Here is a 16,675-nt window from a genome sequence, read left to right as displayed (position 1 = left end):
AGCGGAGGCCAAGCGGCGACGGAAACCCTCCACTTAAGGAGGCTTTCCCTCCCCGCCTGGGCCCCGGGCCTCGCCGCGATCGGAGGCTGCGGAGGAAGGGCCAGGCCCCGGGCGATCGCCAAGGCCTCCCTTCCTTCTCCGGCCTCCGCAGAAGCCGCGGAGGAAGGCGCGAGGCCTCGGGCGATCGCCGAGGCCTCCCTTCCTTCCCCGGCCTCCGCAGAGGCCGTGGAGGAAGGGCCAGGCCCCGGGCGATTGCCGAGGCCTCCCTTCCTTCCCCGGCCTCCGCAGAGGCCGCGGAGGAAGGCACGAGGCCTTGGGCGATCGCCGAGGCCTCCCTTCCTTCCCCGGCCTCCGCAGAGGCCGCGGAGGAAGGCGCGAGGCTGCCGGTGATCGCCGGGGCCTCGCCTCCTTCCTGGCCTCCGCGGAGGCCAGGAAGGAGGGAGGAGGCTGCAGGGAGGCGGGGAGGTTGGTGCGGCTGTGCGCAGGAGGCGCCACCTCCCTGCAGCCTCCTCCGCCCCAGGCCTCGCTGCCCTCCTCTTCCTCCGCGCGGCCATGCGCGGTGGAGGAGGAGGAGGGCAGCGAGGCCCCCCGGGTTGCTCCGCAACCCCGCTGCAACCGGGCTTTACCCAGTTTTTGGCTGCACCCGTGCCGTGACCGGGCAGGTGACGCCAAAACCGGGAAAAACCCGGTTGCAGCCGGGTTATGGCAACCCTACCTCCAGGGCAACTTTGTGGTCAACATTAGCCAGACATTGACCATAGACTTGCACTGACTTAAGCCACTGACTTCTGTATGTCATATTCTGCATGTCGTGGGCCCTACTACCCAGACTCTGTACTTAGACCACTGTTCCACTCAGGAATCTCATTTCTATTCTAGGGCCAGCCTTTTCTCTCAAGGCCTCTTTTACACAAGCTTCCTCAGCAATCTGGAAGCGCCCTTTTCTTCAGGTCTCACCAGATATTTGAGGCAATCATGAGTATAGTACAACCCTCATATCTATGGATTCAGTATCCACGGTTTCACGTCATTTATTGTACTTGCTAAGGACCCTGAAGTGGTGGTAAGATAAAAGGGAAGATCAGTGAAGGCGGTTGGCTCCAGTGTCAGAAGGACAGTAAAACTGATGTAAGTTTTAACGTAGGTTTTAAAGGCACCTCCAATGTGTTGAAAATTGTCTCCAAAATACCTTTGGCACCTTGGATGGGTCCTTTAAAAACCCAGAGCTAATTCACCATAGATATCAAAGCTATCAGCTTTTACTGGGGAGGTAGAATTTAGACTTGGGATTCTGTCCAGGTCAGTTTTCTGAAACTTATAGTCCTCCAGACCTAGGGTTGCCATAACCCAGGACCTCCAAATCGGGACAAATGTAGGACAATTTTTTCAAATGTAAGACTTTTTTTTATAAGGGCAGAGGAGGCCTCCTCTGCCCTTATAAAAAAAATGTCCTACATTGGGCCTCTGAAGGGGCCAGGCAGGAGGGAGGAGGCCGCGGGGAGGCGGGGAGGATGGCGCGCGCTCCGCCTCCACCTTTGTTTCCTCCATGTGGCCTGGGGCGGAGGGGGCAGAGGAGGAGGAGGTGGGCGGCCCACGGGGAGGCAGCACCTCCCCCTTCGCCTCCTCTGCCCCAGGCCTCGCTGCCCTCCTCTTCCTCCACCTCCTCCGTGCGGTGGAGGAGGAGGAGGACAGTGAGGCCCCGGGTTGCAGCGCAACCCAGCTGCAACCGGGGTTGTCCCGGTTTTTGGCAGCACCCGGGCCGGGAGCGGGCAAGTGCCACCAAAACCGGGAAAATCCTGGTTGCATCCGGGTTATGGCAACCCTATCCAGACCCCATCTTTGTCTGAGATAAAGGAGCAAATGGTGCTCCACACTGCAGCTCCCAGTGCGCAGTACAGAAGGCCAGCCATGCCATTTTGACACCCAAAGCCATGCTGGCTGGGGATAAGAGGAGATGTGTATAACATATCCTGAGGGCACCAGGTTGGACAGAATTCTTTGATGGTATTCATGAATGCTGAGCAGGCTAAGGAGATGGAGTGTTTGTATGTGAACATAGAATTTCCACAGAGTTCTTGGCTCATAAAAACGTACCATTTTCCACCACTGCTGCTGTCTTTCATCTTGTGACTTTGGGTTCAAACTGTACTGTATGCATTCTGGGATCCCTTCTGTTAAAAAGTACCACTGAAATGCCAAATCTTATTCATTAATAAAAGCCAAAGCGGTTGCAGTGTTTGGGGTGAGTGACTCATTGAGAGGAAGGCTTGTATTTTCTGCTACACATTTGCTGGGGGCATTTTAAAAAATACAAAATGTCTCCCTCAAGGCAATTGTGATTTATTATATAAGGATTATGCAAACCACGAGGTAGCGATTAAGAGCTCCAATGGGGCCAGGATGTCACTGTGACTCTCCCCACCCCAGCAGGCCTTTCTGGTTAGCGTAAAGGTTCCTCCTCCTCCTCCTTTTTTTTCTTTGTTATAATGTTTATTCCAGATGAATATATTAAATGAATGCAAATACCACTATTTGCCTAAATCATCACAATTTGGCTTAAGTTTGTTTTGCAGGTCATTGCTAACTGTCTATAGAAATGGGAGGGTCTATAGGCTTGTCTGGACCAGGGGGAAACCCCATACTTACTCTGTAGCAGCTACAGCCTGGGCATGTTCTTCAGGATTCACAGGCAATGTGGGGCTTTTCTCCAAAACTCCAGAGAAAAAAGAATTTCCTTTTATCTCTCGTTTGCCTGCAAAATCCAGATCAGTGGCGAAGACATGGACATGTGGCCAGAAATACTCACATTATAGAACAAGTGATCATCATAGGACTGTCCTTCTTCCGAGTTGCTCTGATCTTGCCATGGTGAGTATGGTGCTATTGGAGTCACTACAGACTAGAACAGGGGTAGGCAATCTTTTTGAGCCGGGGGCCGGGTTGCTGTCCCTCAGACAACTGGAGGGCCGAAGCCAATAAATAAATAAATAAATAAATATTTAAAAATTTAAATAAATAAATAAACCGGGGCAAATGTAGGACAACATTTTCAAATGGTGGACACTTTTTAAAAAAAAGTGGAGGACACGCAAAAAAATTTGCTGATTTTTAAAAAAATGTTAATATAAATGCATGTTTCTGAGGCGTCTATAGACAATTGCCCCCCCTTGCCCCTGCGCGCGAGAGGCCAAAGGCCCCGGTGGCAATCGGCGGCAGGACCGGGCTGGGGCCGGTCCCAAGGCCTCGCCGGGCCGCATCTGGCCCGCGGGCCGCAGGTTGCCTACCCCTGGACTAGAAAACTGCACAGCAGGTACAGGATTATGGGGTTTCCCACCGGTGTAAACAGCTTATGAGTTTCCCTTTTTCTCACATTCAATTTTTTAAAATCTCAGGTTCTTTCCATTTTGAATAAGAAGAAATGGTGGTTAATATGGTTAAGTGGTTAATTCTCCATGTGTCCTGGCCTGAATTCAATAGCTGGTTCATGTATTCACCTGAACAAATACAAGGCTAAACCACACAGGGAGATGGGCAGGAACAAGAGTTGCCAGGTCTCCCTTATTTTAAGAGATGTTCCTCATTTGAGGGTTAGAAAGCTTTCCCTTATATATCCTCTATTTCCAAAAATAGACATGTGCGCATCATGTAATTTATTAATGTTGACAAAATATTAATTATGCAGAAAAACACATGGCTACATTAACTGAAATCAATACTCCATCCTAACTTACAAAAAATAAACTTCAATAGAAAGATGGCACATTTTGGTTTATTTGTGAGTGTCTTGCTTGTGACATGAATTGTGACCATAGATACTGGTGTGAAACCATCTTCTTTCAGTTTCGCAGATCTGTTTCCAGATTGTGGCACCAAGTCTCCTTCTCTTTCTTTCCGAACACTTCCTTCTAACAGCTGGGCTACTTTTGTTCCCTGAAGTTATCAGAAACACACACATACACACACTATGTTGCCATGAGGTTCTTAGTGCACACAACCTGTCTGTTCATGAGAATGTTAGTAGATGAAATAGGAAAAGATAGACAGAGGAGTTGAAATACAACCCCCGCTAGCAACACCTTCCTAGAGAGATATTCTTTCAGGTAAAAAAGGAAACCCATGGTTTTCTTTGGAGTTTCCCCACTTTCCCACGGGTCCTGTGTCCCTAACCCCAGGGAATGTGGAGAGACCACTGTCTGTGAAAGAGGAAAAGGCAGAAAGAGGAGAAGAGAGCTGCATTGGGAGGAAAGCAGGGCTCCGCAGGGACTTGAACCCCGTCCTGGAAACCAGGAGTGCCAACCACCAGCGCCTTTTGCTTTTTTTCTGGCAATGCAACAAGGAGAAAAGCAAAACCCGAGAGAACACAGGAGTGTTCTCTCAGGAAAAAGAAAACCTGACAGAGTTAAAACAAGAACATTTGAGTCGTAAAGCTTCAAATGTTTCAGGTATTCACTTTTTGCAACCTAAAAACAGTAATGAAATCTTGCAGAAACCTCCTTATTGACATCATAACTGCCTTTAAGATGCATCCTAGAGATTGGTTTTGTTAGGAATCTCTTCCTAACATACTGTTGTTGGTATTTGTTGAGCCTTGCTCTTAAAATACAGAAAAGATAACTTACCTGATCATCCAACCGCAATGGGAATGGGTCTGGGATGATTTCGGATAAACGGTTGTGTGGATTCTTCATAGGAACTGCTATAACCCAAGAAGAGGAGAGAAACCCCCCATACAAACACACTAGGGATGCGTTCCCACTATGAAATAAAGCGATCTGCCTGGACATCTCTCTAAGCCTGGATGCCCATGACTCAGTAGCTGCCAGGAGTGTATTTGCACATCTTAAAATTATGTGCCATCTGAGTGCATTCCTTGAGACTTCAGATCTGCCTGTACTCATGTCTGAGCCTGGATGCCCATGACTCAGTAGTTGCCAGGAGTGTATTTGCACATCTTAAAATTATGTGCCATCTGAGTCCATTCCTTGAGACTTCAGATCTGCCTGGACTCATGTCTGAGCCTGTATGCCCATGACTCAGTAGCTGCCAGGAGTGTATTTGCACATCTTAAAATTATGTGCCATCTGAGTCCATTCTTTGCGACTTCAGATCTGCCTGGACTTCTCTCAGAGTCTGTATGCCCATGGCTCAGTAGCTGCCAGGAGTGTATTTGCACATCTTAAAATTATGTGCCATCTGAGTCCATTTCTTGAGACTTCAGATCTGCCTGGACTTCTCTTTGAGCCTGGATGCCCATGACTCAGTAGTTGCCAGGAGTGTATTTGCGCATCTTAAAATTATGTGCAATTTGAGTCCATTCTTTGCGAATTCAGATCTCCCTGGACTTCTCTCAGAGCCTGGATGCCCATGACTCAGTAGCTGTCAGGAGTGTATTTCCACATCTTAACATTATGTACCATCTGAGTCGATTCCTTGAGACTTCAGATCTGCCTGGGCTTCTCACAGAGTCTGTATGCCCATGACTCAGCAGTTGCCAGGAGTGTATTTGCACATCTTAAAATTATGTGCCATCTGAGTCCATTCCTTGCGACTTCAGATCTGCCTGGACTTCTCTCTGAACCTAGATGCCCATGACTCAGTAGTTGCCAGGAGTTTATATGCACATCTTAAAATTATGTGCCATCTGAGTCCATTCCTTGCGACTTCAGATCTGCCTGTACTCATGTCTGAGCCTGTATGCCCATGGCTCAGTAGCTGCCAGGAGTGTATTTGCACATCTTAAAAATATGTGCCATCTGAGTCCATTCCTAGAGACTTCAGATCTGCCTGGACTTCTCTTTGAGCCTGGATGCCCATGACTCAGTAGTTGCCAGGAGTGAATTTGCACACCTTAAAATTATGTGCCATCTGAGTCCATTCCTTGAGACTTCAGATATGCCTGGATTTCTCTCAGAGCCTGTATGCCCATGACTCAGTAGCTGCCAGGAGTGTATTTGCACATCTTAAAATTATGTGCCATCTGAGTCCATTCCTTGCGACTTCAGATCTGCCTGGACTTCTCTCAGAGCCTGGATACCCATGACTCAGTAGCTGCCAGGAGTGTATTTCCACATCTTAAAATTATGTGCCATCTGAGTCCATTCCTTGAGAGTTCAGAACAGCCTGGACTCATGTCTGAGCCTGTATGCCCATGACTCATCAGTTCCCAGGAGTGCATTTACACATCAAACTTATGTGCCATCTGAGTCCATTCCTTGCGACTTCAGATCTGCCCGGACTTCTCTCAGAGCCTGTATGCCCATGGCTCAGTAGCTGCCAGGAGTGTATTTGCACATCTTAAAATTATGTGCCATCTGCGTCCATTCCTTGACACTTCAGATCTCCCTGGACTTCTCTTTGAGCCTGGATGCCCATGACTCAGTAGTTGCCAGGAGTGTATTTGCACATCTTAAAATTATGTGCCATCTCAGTCCATTCTTTGCGACTTCAGATCTCCCTGGACTTTTCTCAGAGGCTGGATGCCCATGACTCAGTAGCTGCCAGCAGTGTATTTGCACATCTTAAAATTATGTGCCATCTGAGTCCATTCCTTGAGCCTTCAGATCTGCCTGGACTTCTCTTTGAGCCTGGATGCCCATGACTCAGTAGTTGACAGGAGTATATTTGGACATCTTAAAATTATGGGCCATCTGAGTCCATTCCTTGAGACTTCAGATCTGCCTGGGCTTCTCTTTGAGCCTGGATGCCCATGACTCAGTAGTTGCCAGGAGTGTATTTGCACATCTTAAAATTATGTGCCATCTGAGTCCATTCCTTGAGACTTCAGATCTGCCTGTACTCATGTCTGAGCCTGGATGCCCATGACTCATCAGTTCCCAGGAGTGCATTTACACATCAAACTTATGTGCCATCTGAGTCCATTCCTTGAGACTTCAGATCTGCCTGGACTTCTCTCAGAGCCTGTATGCCCATGGCTCAGTAGCTGCCAGGAGTGTATTAGCACATCTCAAAACTATGTGCCATCTGAGTCCATTCCTAGAGACTTCAGATCTGCCTGGACTTCTCTTTGAGCCTGGATGCCCATGACTCAGTAGTTGCCAGGAGTGAATTTGCACACCTTAAAATTATGTGCCATGTGAGTCCATTCCTTGAGACTTCAGATCTGCCTGGACTTCTCTCTAAGCCTGGATGCCCATGACTCAGTAGTTGCCAGGAGTGAATTTGCACACCTTAAAATTATGTGCCATCTGAGTCCATTCCTAGAGACTTCAGATCTGCCTGGACTTCTCTTTGAGCCTGTATGCCCATGACTCAGTAGCTGCCAGGAGTGTATTTGCACATCTTAAAATTATGTGCCATCTGAGTCCATTCCTTGCAACTCCAGATCTGCCTGCACTTCTCTCAGAGCCTGGAGGCCGATGACTCAGTAGCTGCCAGAAGTGTATTTCCACTTCTTAAAATTATGTGCCATCTGAGTCCATTCCTTGAGACTTCAGAACAGCCTGGACTCATGTCTGAGCCTGGATGCCCATGACTCATCACTTCCCAGGAGTGCATTTACACATCAAACTTATGTGCCATCTGAGACCATTCCTTGTGACTTCAGATCTACCTGGACTTCTCTCAGAGCCTGTATGCCCATGGCTCAGTAGCTGCCAGGAGTATATTTGCACATCTTAAAATTATGTGCCATCTGCGTCCATTCCTTGAGATTTCAGATCTGCCTGGACTTCTCTTTGAGCCTGGATGCCCATGACTCAGTAGTTGGCAGGAGTATATTTGGACATCTTAAAATTATGTGCCATCTGAGTCCATTTCTTGAGACTTCAGATCTGCCTGGACTTCTCTTTGAGCCTGGATGCCAATGACTCAGTAGTTGCCAGGAGTGTATTTGCGCATCTTAAAATTATGTGCAATCTGAGTCCATTCTTTGCGAATTCAGATCTCCCTGGACTTCTCTCAGAGCCTGGATGCCCATGACTCAGTAGTTGCCAGGAGTGTATTTCCACATCTTAACATTATGTACCATCTGAGTCCATTCCTTGAGACTTCAGATCTGCCTGTACTCATGTCTGAGCCTGGATGCCCATGACTCATCAGTTCCCAGGAGTGCATTTACACATCAAACTTATGTGCCATCTGAGTCCATTCCTTGAGACTTCAGATCTGCCTGGACTTCTCTCAGAGCCTGTATGCCCATGGCTCAGTAGCTGCCAGGAGTGTATTAGCACATCTCAAAACTATGTGCCATCTGAGTCCATTCCTAGAGACTTCAGATCTGCCTGGACTTCTCTTTCAGCCTGGATGCCCATGACTCAGTAGTTGCCAGGAGTGAATTTGAACACCTTAAAATTATGTGCCATCTGAGTCCATTCCTTGAGACTTCAGATCTACATGGACTTCTCTTTGAGCCTGGATGCCCATGACTCAGTAGTTGCCAGGAGTGTATTTGAACACTTTAAAATTATGTGCCATCTGAGTCCATTCCTAGAGACTTCAGATCTGCCTGTACTCATGTCTGAGTCTGGATGCCCATGACTCATCAGTTCCAAGGAGTGCACTTACACATCAAACCTATGTTCCATCTGAGTCCATTCCTTGAGACTTCAGATCTGCCTGGACTTCTCTCAGAGCCTGTATGCCCATGGCTCAGTACCTGCCAGGAGTGTCTTTGCACATCTTAAAATTATGTGCCATCTGTGTCGATTCCCTGAGACTTCAGATCTGCCTGGACTTCTCTCAGAGTCTGTATGCCCATGACTCAGCGGTTGCCAGGAGTGTATTTGCACATCTTAACATTATGTGCCATCTGAGTCCATTCCTTGAGACTTCAGATCTGCCTGGACTTCTCTTTGAGCCTGGATGCCCATGACTCAGTAGTTGCCAGGAGTGTATTTGGAAATCTTAAAATTATGTGCCATCTCAGTCCATTCCTTGCGACTTCAGATCTGCCTCGACTTCTCTCTGAGCCTGGATGCCCATGACTCAGTAGTTGCCAGGAGTGTATTTGCACATCTTAAAATTATGTGCCATCTGAGTCCATTCCTTGCGATTTCAGATCTGCCTGAATTTCTCTCAGAGCCTGTATGCCCATGACTCAGTAGCTGCCAGGAGTGTATTTGCACATCTTAAAATTATGTGCACATGAGTCCATTCTTTGCGACTTCAGATCTGCCTGGACTTCTCTCAGAGTCTGTATGCCCATGACTCAGTAGCTGCCAGCAGTGTATTTGCACACCTTAAAATTATGTGCCATCTGAGTCCATTCCTTGAGACTTCAGATCTGCCTGGACTTCTCTTTGAGCCTGGATGCCCATGACTCAGTAGTTGACAGGAGTATATTTGGACATCTTAAAATTATGTGCCATCTGAGTCCATTTCTTGAGACTTCAGATCTGCCTGGACTTCTCTTTGAGCCTGGATGCCCATGACTCAGTAGTTGCCAGGAGTGTATTTGCACACCTTAAAATTATGTGCCATCTGAGTCCATTCCTTGAGACTTCAGATCTGCCTGGACTTCTCTTTGAGCCTGGATGCCCATGACTCAGTAGTTGCCAGGAGTGTATTTGCACATCTTAAAATTATGTGCCATCTGAGTCCATTCCTTGCGACTTCAGATCTTCCTGGATTTCTCTCAGAGCCTGTATGCCCATGACTCAGTAGCTGCCAGGAGTGTATTTGCACATTTTAAAATTATGTGCCATCTGCGTCCATTCCTTGAGATTTCAGATCTGCCTGGACTTCTCTTTGAGCCTGGATGCCCATGACTCAGTAGTTGACAGGAGTATATTTGGACATCTTAAAATTATGTGCCATCTGAGTCCATTTCTTGAGACTTCAGATCTGCCTGGACTTCTCTTTGAGCCTGGATGCCCATGACTCAGTAGTTGCCAGGAGTGTATTTGCGCATCTTAAAATTATGTGCAATCTGAGTCCATTCTTTGCGAATTCAGATCTCCCTGGACTTCTCTCAGAGCCTGGATGCCCATGACTCAGTAGCTGTCAGGAGTGTATTTCCACATCTTAACATTATGTACCATCTGAGTCGATTCCTTGAGACTTCAGATCTGCCAAGACTTCTCTTTGAGCCTGGATGCCCATGACTCCGTAGTTGACAGGAGTATATTTGGACATCTTAAAATTATGTGCCATCGGAGTCCATTTCTTGAGACTTCAGATCTGCCTGGACGTCTCTCTAAGCCCGGATGCCCATGATTCAGTAGCTGCCAGGAGTGTATTTGCACATCTTAAAATTTTGTGCCATCTGAGTCCATTCCTTGAGACTTCAGATCTGCCTGGACTTCTCTTTGAGCCTGGATGCCCATGACTCAGTAGTTGCTAGGAGTGTATTTACGCATCTTAAAATTATGTTCAATCTGAGTCCATTCTTTGCGAATTCAGATCTTCCTGGATTTCTCTCAGAGCCTGTATGCCCATGACTCAGTAGCTGCCAGGAGTGTATTTGCACATTTTAAAATTATGTGCCATCTGCGTCCATTCCTTGAGATTTCAGATCTGCCTGGACTTCTCTTTGAGCCTGGATGCCCATGACTCAGTAGTTGACAGGAGTATATTTGGACATCTTAAAATTATGTGCCATCTGAGTCCATTTCTTGAGACTTCAGATCTGCCTGGACTTCTCTTTGAGCCTGGATGCCCATGACTCAGTAGTTGCCAGGAGTGTATTTGCGCATCTTAAAATTATGTGCAATCTGAGTCCATTCTTTGCGAATTCAGATCTCCCTGGACTTCTCTCAGAGCCTGTATGCCCATGACTCAGTAGCTGTCAGGAGTGTATTTCCACATCTTAACATTATGTACCATCTGAGTCGATTCCTTGAGACTTCAAATCTGCCTGGACTTCTGTCAGAGTCTGTATGCCCATGACTCAGCAGTTGCCAGGAGTGTATTTGCACATCTTAAAATTATGTGCCATCTGAGTCCATTCCTTGCGACTTCAGATCTGCCTGGACTTCTCTCAGAGTCTGTATGCCCATGACTCAGTAGTTGCCAGGAGTGTATTTGCACATCTTAAAATTATGTGCCATCTGAGTCCATTCCTTGAGACTTCAGATCTGCCTGGACTTCTCTCAGAGCCTGTATGCCCATGACTCAGTAGCTGCCAGGAGTGTATTTGCACATCTTAAAATTATGTGCCATCTGCGTCCATTCCTTGAGACTTCAGATCTGCCTGGACTTCTCTTTCAGCCTGGATGCCCATGACTCCGTAGTTGACAGGAGTATACTTGGACATCTTAAAATTATGTGCCATCTGAGTCCATTTCTTGAGACTTCAGATCTGCCTGGACGTCTCTCTAAGCCTGGATGCCCATGACTCAGTAGCTGCCAGGAGTGTATTTGCACATCTTAAAATTATGTGCCATCTGAGTCCATTCCTTGAGACTTCAGATCTGCCTGTACTCATGTCTGAGCCTGGATGCCCATGACTCAGTAGTTGCCAGGAGTGTATTTGCACATCTTAAAATTATGTGCCATCTGAGTCCATTCCTTGAGACTTCTGATCTGCCTGTACTCATGTCTGAGCCTGGATGCCCATGACTCAGTAGTTCCCAGGAGTGCATTTACACATCAAACTTATGTTCCATCTGAGTCCATTCCTTGCGACTTCAGATCTGCCTGGACTTCTCTTTGAGCCTGGATGCCCATGACTCAGTAGTTGCCAGGAGTGTATTTGCACACCTTAAAATTATGTGCCATCTGAGTCCATTCCTTGAGACTTCAGATCTGCCTGCACTTCTCTTTGAGCCTGGATGCCCATGACTCAGTAGTTGCCAGGAGTGTATTTGCACATGTTAAAATTATGTGCCATCTGCGTCCATTCCTTGAGATTTCAGATCTGCCTGGACTTCTCTTTGAGCCTGGATGCCCATGACTCAGTAGTTGACAGGAGTATATTTGGACATCTTAAAATTATGTGCCATCTGAGTCCATTTCTTGAGACTTCAGATCTGCCTGGACTTCTCTTTGAGCCTGGATGCCCATGACTCAGTACTTGCCAGGAGTGTATTTGCGCATCTTAAAATTATGTGCAATCTGACTCCATTCTTTGCGAATTCAGATCTCCCTGGACTTCTCTCAGAGCCTGGATGCCCATGACTCAGTAGCTGCCAGGAGTGTATTTGCACATCTTAAAATTATGTGCCATCTGCGTCCATTCCTTGAGATTTCAGATCTGCCTGGACTTCTCTCAGAGCCTGTATGCCCATGGCTCCGTACCTGCCAGGAGTGTATTTGCACATCTTAAAATTATGTGCCATCTGTGTCGATTCCCTGAGACTTCAGATCTGCCTGGACTTCTCTCAGAGTCTGTATGCCCATGACTCAGCGGTTGCCAGGAGTGTATTTGCACATCTTAAGATTATGTGGCATCTGAGTCCATTCCGTGCGACTTCAGATCTGCGTGGACTTCTCTCTGAGCCTGGATGCCCATGACTCAGCATTTGCCAGGAGTGTATTTGCACATCTTAAAATTATGTGCCATCTGAGTCCATTCCTTGCGACTTCAGATCTGCCTGGACTTCTCTCTGAGCCTGTATGCCCATGACTCAGTAGCTGTCAGGAGTGTATTTGCACATCTTAAAATTTTGTGCCATCTGAGTCCATTCCTTGAGACTTCACATCTGCTTGGACTTCTCATTGAGCCTGGATGCCCATGACTCAGTAGTTGCCGGGAGTGTATTTGCACACCTTAAAATTACGTGCCATCTGAGTCCATTCCTTGAGACTTCAGATCTGCCTGGACTCATCTCTGAGCCTGGATGCTCATGGCTCATCAGTTCTCAGGAGTGCATTTACACATCAAACTTATGTGCCATCTGAGTCCATTCCTTGCGACTTCAGATCTGCCTGGACTTCTCTCTGAGCCTGGATGCCCATGACTCAGTATTTGCCGGGAGTGTATATGCATACCTTAAAATTACGTGCCATCTGAGTCCATTCCTTAAGACTTTAGATCTGCCTGGACTCATCTCTGAGCCAGGATGCTCATGGCTCATCAGTTCCCAGGAGTGCATTTACAAATCTTAAAATTATGTGCCATCTGAATCCATTCCTTGCGACTTCAGATCTCACTGGACTTCTGTCTAAGCTTGGATGCCCATGACTCAGTAGATGGCAGGAGTGTCTTTGCACACCTTAAAATTACGTGACATCTGAGTCCATTCCTTGCGACTTCAGATCTGCCTGGACTTCTCTGAGAGCCGGTATGCCCATGACTCAGTATCTGCCAGGAGTGTATTTGCACATCTTAAAATTATGTGCCATCTGAGTCCATTCCTTGCGACTTCAGATCTGCCTGGACTTCTCTCTGAGACTGGATGCCCATGACTCAGTAGTTGCCGGAAGAGCATTTACACATCAAACTTATGTGCCATCTGAGTCCATTCCTAGCGACTTCAGATCTGCCTGGACTTCTCTCAGAGCCTGTATGCCCATGACTCAGTAGCTGCCAGGAGTGTATTTGCACATCTTAAAATTATGTGCCATCTGAGTCCATTCCTTGCGACTTCAGATCTGCCTGGACTTCTCTCAGAGCCTGTATGCCCATGACTCAGTAGCTGTCAGGAGTGTATTTGCACATCTTAAAATTTTGTGCCATATGAGTCCATTCCTTGAGACTTCACATCTGCTTGGACTTCTCTTTCAACCTGGATGCCCATGACTCAGTAGTTGCCGGGAGTGTATTTGCACACCTTAAAATTACGTGCCATCTGTGTCCATTCCTTGACACTTCAGATCTGCCTGGACTCATCTCTGAGCCTTGATGCTCATGGCTCATCAGTTCTCAGGAGTGCATTTACACATCAAACTTATGTGCCATCTGAGTCCATTCCTTGAGACTTCAGATCTGCCTGGACTTCTCTTTGAGCCTGGATGCCCATGACTCAGTAGTTGCCAGGAGTGTATTTGCACATCTTAAAATTATGTGCCATCTGAGTCCATTCCTTGCGACTTCAGATCTGCCTGGACTTCTCTCTGAGCCTGTATGCCCATGACTCAGTAGCTGTCAGGAGTGTATTTGCACATCTTAAAATTTTGTGCCATCTGAGTCCATTCCTTGAGACTTCACATCTGCTTGGACTTCTCATTGAGCCTGGATGCCCATGACTCAGTAGTTGCCGGGAGTGTATTTGCACACCTTAAAATTACGTGCCATCTGAGTCCATTCCTTGAGACTTCAGATCTGCCTGGACTCATCTCTGAGCCTGGATGCTCATGGCTCATCAGTTCTCAGGAGTGCATTTACACATCAAACTTATGTGCCATCTGAGTCCATTCCTTGCGACTTCAGATCTGCCTGGACTTCTCTCTGAGCCTGGATGCCCATGACTCAGTAGTTTCCAGGAGTGTATTTGCATGTGTTAAAATTATGTGCCATCTGAGTCCTTTCCTTGAGACTTCAGATCTGCCTGGACGTCTCTTTGAGCCTGGATGCCCATGACTCAGTATTTGCCGGGAGTGTATATGCATACCTTAAAATTACGTGCCATCTGAGTCCATTCCTTGAGACTTTAGATCTGCCTGGACTCATCTCTGAGCCAGGATGCTCATGGCTCATCAGTTCCCAGGAGTGCATTTACAAATCTTAAAATTATGTGCCATCTGAATCCATTCCTTGCGACTTCAGATCTCACTGGACTTCTGTCTAACCTTGGATGCCCATGACTCAGTAGATGGCAGGAGTGTCTTTGCACACCTTAAAATTACGTGACATCTGAGTCCATTCCTTGCGACTTCAGATCTGCCTGGACTTCTCTGAGAGCCGGTATGCCCATGACTCAGTATCTGCCAGGAGTGTATTTGCACATCTTAAAATTATGTGCCATCTGAGTCCATTCCTTGCGACTTCAGATCTGCCTGGACTTCTCTCTGAGACTGGATGCCCATGACTCAGTAGTTGCCGGAAGAGCATTTACACATCAAACTTATGTGCCATCTGAGTCCATTCCTAGCGACTTCAGATCTGCCTGGACTTCTCTCAGAGCCTGTATGCCCATGACTCAGTAGCTGCCAGGAGTGTATTTGCACATCTTAAAATTATGTGCCATCTGAGTCCATTCCTTGCGACTTCAGATCTGCCTGGACTTCTCTCAGAGCCTGTATGCCCATGACTCAGTAGCTGTCAGGAGTGTATTTGCACATCTTAAAAATTTGTGCCATCTGAGTCCATTACTTGAGACTTCACATCTGCTTGGACTTCTCTTTCAGCCTGGATGCCCATGACTCAGTAGTTGCCGGGAGTGTATTTGCACACCTTAAAATTACGTGCCATCTGAGTCCATTCCTTGCGACTTCAGATCTGCCTGGACTTCTCTCTGAGCCTGGATGCCCATGACTCAGCATTTGCCAGGAGTGTATTTGCACATCTTAAAATTATGTGCCATCTGAGTCCATTCCTTGCGACTTCAGATCTTCCTGGACTTCTCTCTAAGCCTGGATTGCCATGTCTCAGTAGCTGCCAGGAGTGTATTTGCACATCTTAAAATTTTGTGCCATCTGAGTCCATTCCTTGCGACTTCAGATCTGCCTGGACTTCTCTCTGAGACTGGATGCCCATGACTCAGTAGTTGCCGGGAGAGCATTTACACATCAAACTTATGTGCCATCTGAGTCCATTCCTAGCGACTTCAGATCTCCCTGGACTTCTCTCACAGCCTGTATGCCCATGACTCAGTAGCTGCCAGGAGTGTATTTCCACATCTTAAAATTATGTGCCATCTGAGTCCATTCCTTGCGACTTCAGATCTGCCTGGACTTCTCTCATTGTCTGTATGCCCATGACTCAGCATTTGCCAGGAGTGTATTTGCACATCTTAAAACTATGTGCCATCTGAGTCCATTCCTTGCGACTTCAGATCTGCCTGGACTTCTCTCTAAGCCTGGATTGCCATGTCTCAGTAGCTGCCAGGAGTGTATTTGCACATCTTAAAATTTTGTGCCATCTGAGTCCATTACTTGCGACTTCAGATCTGCCTGGACTTCTCTCTGAGCCTGTATGCCCATGACTCAGTAGCTGTCAGGGGTGTATTTGCACATCTTAAAATGTTGTGCCATCTGAGTCCATTCCTTCAGACTTCAGATCTGCTTGGACTTCTCTTTGAGCCTGGATGCCCATGACTCAGTAGTTGCCGGGAGTGTATTTGCACACCTTAAAATTACGTGCCATCTGAGTCCATTCCTTGAGACTTCAGATCTGCCTGGACTCATCTCTGAGCCTGGATGCTCATGGCTCATAAGTTACCAGGAGTGCATTTACACATCAAACTTATGTGCCATCTGAGTCCATTCCTTGCGACTTCAGATCTGCCTGGACTTCTCTCTGAGCCTGGATGCCCATAACTCAGTAGTTTCCAGGAGTGTATTTGCATGTGTTAAAATTATGTGCCATCTGAGTCCTTTCCTTGAGACTTCAGATCTGCCTGGACGTCTCTTTGAGCCTGGATGCCCATGACTCAGTATTTGCCGGGAGTGTATATGCATACCTTAAAATTACGTGCCATCTGAGTCCATTCCTTGAGACTTTAGATCTGCCTGGACTCATCTCTTAGCCAGGATGCTCATGGCTCATCAGTTCCCAGGAGTGCATTTACACATCAAACTTACGTGCCATCTGAGTCCATTCCTTGCGACTTCAGATCTGCCTGGTCTTCTCTCAGAGCCTGTAAGCCCATGACTCAGTAGCTGCCAGGAGTGTATT

The sequence above is a fragment of the Sceloporus occidentalis genome, unplaced genomic scaffold (genome assembly GCF_023333645.1).
Source record: "Sceloporus occidentalis isolate IW3139 unplaced genomic scaffold, rSceOcc1.0.p SCAF_12, whole genome shotgun sequence".
Taxonomy (NCBI): Eukaryota; Metazoa; Chordata; class Lepidosauria; order Squamata; family Phrynosomatidae; genus Sceloporus; species Sceloporus occidentalis.
The sequence above is the reverse complement of the archived record's forward strand: the minus strand, read 5'-3'. Positions refer to the sequence as shown.